Source organism: Cervus canadensis, chromosome 4, assembly GCF_019320065.1.
Source record: "Cervus canadensis isolate Bull #8, Minnesota chromosome 4, ASM1932006v1, whole genome shotgun sequence".
NCBI classification, from domain to species: Eukaryota; Metazoa; Chordata; class Mammalia; order Artiodactyla; family Cervidae; genus Cervus; species Cervus canadensis.
Window position 1 is genome coordinate 35,015,993 of NC_057389.1, and position 5,613 is coordinate 35,021,605.

The following is a 5,613-nucleotide window of genomic DNA, read 5'->3' on the forward strand; positions in this document are numbered from 1 at the left end:
GACCTAAATCAAATCCCTTACAATTGTATAGTGGAAGTGATAAATAGATTTAAGGAACTAGATCTGATAGACAGGGTGCCTGATGAACTATGGATGGAGGTTTGTGACATTGTACAGGAGACAGGGATCAAGACCATCCTCCAAAGAGAAATGCAAAAAAGCAAACTGGCTGTCTGAGGAGGCCTTACAAATAGCTGACAAAAGAAGAGAAATGAAAGACAAAGGAGAAAAGGAAAGATATACCCATCTGAATGCAGAGTTCCAAAGAATAGCAAGGAGAGATAAGAAAGCGTTCCTCAGTGATTAATGCAAAGAAATACAGGAAAACAATAGGATGGGACAGACTAGAGATCTCAAGAAAATTACAGATACCAAGGATGCATTTCATGCAAGGATGGGCACTATAAAGTACAGAAATGATATGGACCTAACAGAAGTAGAAGATATTAAGAACAGGTGGCAAGAATACACAGAAGAACTGTACAAAATAGATCTTCACAACCCAAATAGTCACAATGGTATGATCACTCACCTAGAGCCCGACATCCTGGAATGTGAAGTTAAATGGATCTTAGGAAGCATCACTATGAACAAAGCTAATGGAGGTAATAGAATTCCAGTTGAGCTATTTCAAATCCTAAAAGATGATGCTGTGAAAACGCTGCACTCAGTATGTCAGCAGATTTGGAAAATTCAGCAGTGGCCACAGGACTGGAAAGTCAGTCTTCATTCCAATCCCAAAGAAATGCAATGCCAAAGAATGCTCAAACTACAGCACAATTGCTAGTAAAGTAATGCTCAAAATTCTCCAAGCCAGGCTTCAGCAATACATGAACCGTGAACTTCCAGATGTTCAAGCTGGTTTTAGAAAAGACAGAGGAACCAGAGATCAAATTGCCAACATCCGCTGGATCATCGAAAATGCAAGAGATTTCCAGAAAAACATCTTTCTGCTTTATTGACTATGCCAAAGCCTTCAACTGTGTGGATCACAATAAACTGTGGAAAATTCTTCAAGAGATGGGAATACCAGATACCTGATCTGCCTCTTTTCCATAGTGGATGTACTATTTACATTCCCACCAACAGTGCAGAAGTTCCTCTTTACTCCACATCCTTGCAAATACTTGTTATCTCTTATTTTTTTGATAATGGCCATTCTGATAGGTTGACTTCCCTGGTGGCTCAGATGGTAAAGCGTCTGCCTACAATGTGGGAGATCCAGGTTCAGTCCCTGGATCGGGAAGATCTCCTGGTGAAGGGAATGGCAACCCACTCCAGTATTCTTGCCTCCTCAAAAAAAGGGGCTCAAAGAAGTGTTTCCCTGGTGGCTCAGAGGTTAAAGCATCTGCCTGCAATGTGGGAGACCTGGGTTCAATCCCTGGGTCGGGAAGCTCCCTGGAGAAGGAAATGGCAACCCACTCTATTATTCTTGCCTGGAGAATCCCATGGATGGAGGAGCCTGGTGGGCTACATACAGTCCATGGGGTCACAAAGAGTCGGACATGACTGCACTTCACATTCTGATAGGTAAGAGGTGATCTCTTGTGGTTTTGGCTTACATTTCCCTGTTGATTACTGATGCTGTGCACCTGTTTCATGAGAATTTAAATGATATTTTCAAAATATGTTTCTCCAGTTTCCCTTAGGAGCAGATCTGGGTGGAATTTCTCCCTTTTACATTTTGCAAGTGGGAATTAAGGTCACTATTTAAAATGATCATCTGACCCAACATGGCTTACATACACATTAATGTGCTGAGGGATTTATGTACTTTATTTTCTAGAGTTTGGTCCTGAGGTTCTATTGATTAGAATGAACTCAGTGGGATGAGAAAGCCTTATTAGTAGCAGCATGTTTAATGAACTCTTTGGCTAATGATTTCAATATATGTTCTTCAAACTTCTTTACTCATTTTGATGTTCTTTTTTGTGTAACACTGACCAGATTTTCAGTCTGCTTGGGTTTCCCAGTAATAATATGACCCTGGAATGCCTGTGGATAGCAATTTTTTATTGACATATGCCTCTCCTGTAGGTATCATCATTATGATGTTTCAGCATGATGATAAAAATAGTTGTTTGAAGGAGGTACTCATTCATTAATTGTGGTCAACCTCTAAGTTTAGGAAACACTGGTCTATATTCACTTCGCAGGTGGCTGCAGTGGTAAAGAATCCACCTGCTGCTGCAGGAGACACAGGTTCAATCCCTGGGTCAGGAAAATCCCCTGGAGAAGGAAATGGCAACCCACTCCACTATTTTTGCCTGGGAAATTCCTTGGACAGAGGAGCCTGGAGGGCTATAGTCCCCAGGGTCACAAAGACTCAGACAAGAGAGAACACACACACACTTGCACTTATGGGTAACACTCAATGGCATCTTGTAGGCTGGGCATTGCTGAAAGATATCAGCCATAATTTTGCTATTTTTGACCTTCTGCTATTATATGTCCCCAAATATGTTACTGGAATTTTCAAATATACAGAATAGTGGGAAGAATATTAAATGACCGTATCATATGTACAATAAAATCTAGAGTTAAGGATGATTGTTATTTGTTAAGGGCTTCCCTGATAGCTTAGTTGGTAAAGAAGCCACCTGCAATGCAGGAGACCCTGGTTCAATTCCTAGGTTGGGAAGATCCACTGGAGAAGAAATAGGCTACCCACTCCAATATTCTTGGGCTTCCCTTGTGACTCAGCTGGTAAAGAATCTGCCTGCAATGCAGGAAACCTGGATTTGATCCCTGGGTTGGGAAGATACCCTGGAGAAGGGAAAACCTACCCACTCCAGTATTCTGACCTAGAGAATTCCATGGACTGTTTAGTTACTGTGATGGTTAAACAAATATTCTGACATATTTGCTTTGTATCTCTCACTTGCTGAATCTTTAAAAAGTAGGTTGAATATTCATAGTTATTTCTCTTTAAATTCTTTAGTATTTTCTGAGGTGTTACTAGATCTCTATAGCTTGTGCTGATACCTTTAACATTTCTTTCAAAAAGAAAACTTCCATGTCCACATGCATTTCATTTTCTGAGAAAGTGGAATCCTTAGAGATTTTGTAGCAAATACAGTACTTTGGATCCTCAGATGCAATTTGAGAGCTCTGATTTATTTGTTGTTGTTGTTCAGTCACTAAATTGAGTCTGTCTCTTTGCAACCCCATCAACTACAGCACACCAGGCTTTCCCTGCCTTGTGAAATGTATTCACTTGTTGAAAATTTAAGATAGTAGTAAATATATGTATGTATATGCAGGAAATATATTATGTGTATATGCACAATATATTAATGTATGTGTGTATGAAATCCATGTCCATAGGATGTATGTATTAATATGTCTGTAGGAATTAGGACAATTTCCAAATAAACTGACACAACAATTGATAGACATGATTTAGATTTTTTTAAAGTATTTGATTAATGAATAATTAAAATAATGGAATAAACTATTGTTTTTAACAGTAAAGACATTTCAAATGTTAAGCAATCATGAATTTTAACAATGAAGTTAATAAGTTAATTTAATTCAAGATACAGTGAGACTTTTATTAGTTTAGTTTGAAAATTACATTTTCCCCTGAGCGAATTTAAATGAGCTTCATTGGCTGTTAAACCATTAATCAAGCTTTTATTTGTATTTGGAGAATATTTGGCATCATTCAGGTAACCTTTCTGTAAATTATGTGGTTTCTGCATCCTTGCTTTTTCTGTTTTAGCTAATGAAGGCCAACATTCATGAATAGTGAATTTGAAAGTGATCTACTGTTTTCTCCTAATGAGTTAATATTTGATTTCCCAACATTAATTTTTCTTTAAGCCTCAGGTAATTATGGTTAATGGAAAAAATCATATTTTTTCTTTGCAGACCACAAAAACAGTCCCTGTCACTGTCAGTGATATGACTGCTGCTTGCTTTCTGCAATCTGGATTTTGAAGACATGCTTCACTTTTATCTGTGGTGTGAGATGTGTGAAGTTGTAGATAACAAGTGGTTAAGGCGGCTTTGAATGAAGATGCAAACACAGAAAGACATGAAACTTTATGATTTGTCCTCCTTTAATTTTATAGTTTTTATGGGCCTTTAGCTGATAATTTTGATTTTACTATTTTTGCAAGGGAAAGGTTGTTAACAACATCAATAGGAAGAAAAGGTGACTAGGGACACACAATTGCAGTATTGATATTAGGAAGTATCCCAAGGAACTTGTTATCCTGCTTTTATGAATTCTTTTTGACCTGAGAATTACCTTATTATCACTTTATTTTGTCAGTCAAGGCATGGCTTTTGTAGAAATCATTCCCCATCAGTACCAGTTACCACCACATGCTCGTCATCCTCTTACCTTCTCCCTGTGATGCCTCAGAACAAGTGGTACCTGCACTAGGAGAAAGACTAACTCCATGGGTTAAATTAAATGTGCCTCAAGATTCTAGTTGTCTTTGCCTGTAATTCAGTAGGTGGCAGTCTTTTCATTTTGACTAAAGCTAGGATCTGTTCTTGAACAGGTGTTCACATTACCTAGTCAGTTAGTTGTTCCTCTGAAAGGGTCTTTTAAAAACGGTTCTATTCATTAGAGCCATTGAGATGGTTTTGTATCAGAAAAGGACATGTCAACTGTGTTTGTGTGTAGAAAGGGAACTTGCAGTGGGGTGGACTGGGGAATAGAAGATTTGGGATTCAGGGCCCTTGGGTAAGGATACCAAGAGATGGTGAACGTAGGGAATGGAAAGAGGAAAGGATCTACATTTTCAGGCTTCCTCACACTCACATTGCCTGAAGCTGTACCTAAGAAGATCCAATCTGCTCATGTTTGGGGAAGAATGATTTTTCTTTTAATTATCTGTTTGATGTGTACCATTAAGCAGGAGCTGTCATACCTTCTAATCCTTAGTATACACTTAAAAAGCAAAGTTTCCTCTTCAGCTCTTATATTTAAAAATGGTATTAAACTACAATATTTTCCTAAATCACATTTTTTGATTTGTATATTAATAAAGTAACAACTTAGTCTACCATATTTGTTGCAAAATTGTAAAACATTTTCTTGGATGTAATATTTTTTGTTGCTTAACTTTTAGTCACACACACACATACACACACACCGAGACTCATCCCACCAACAGTAAGAGTATAGCTAAAGCAATTGCCAACATCCACTGGATCACCAAAAAAGCAAGAGAGTTCCAGAGAAACATCTGCTGCTGCTTTATTGACTATACCAAAGCCTTTGACTGTGTGGATCACAATAAACTGTGGAAAATTCTGAAAAAGATGGGAACACCAGATCACCTGACCTGCCTCTTGAGAAGTCTGTATGCAGGTCAGAAAGCAACAGTTAGAACTGGACATGAAGCAACAGAATGGTTCCAAATAGGGAAAGGAGTACATCAAGGCTGTATATTGTCACCCTGCTTATTTAACTTATATGCAGAGTACATCATGAGAAACACTGGACTGGAGGAAGTACAAGCTGGAATCAAGATTGCCGGGAGAAATATCAATAACCTCAGATATGCAGATGACACCACACTTACGGCAGAAAGTGAAGAGGAACTAAAGAACCTCTTGATGAAAGTGAAAGTGGAGAGTGAAAAAGGTGGCTTA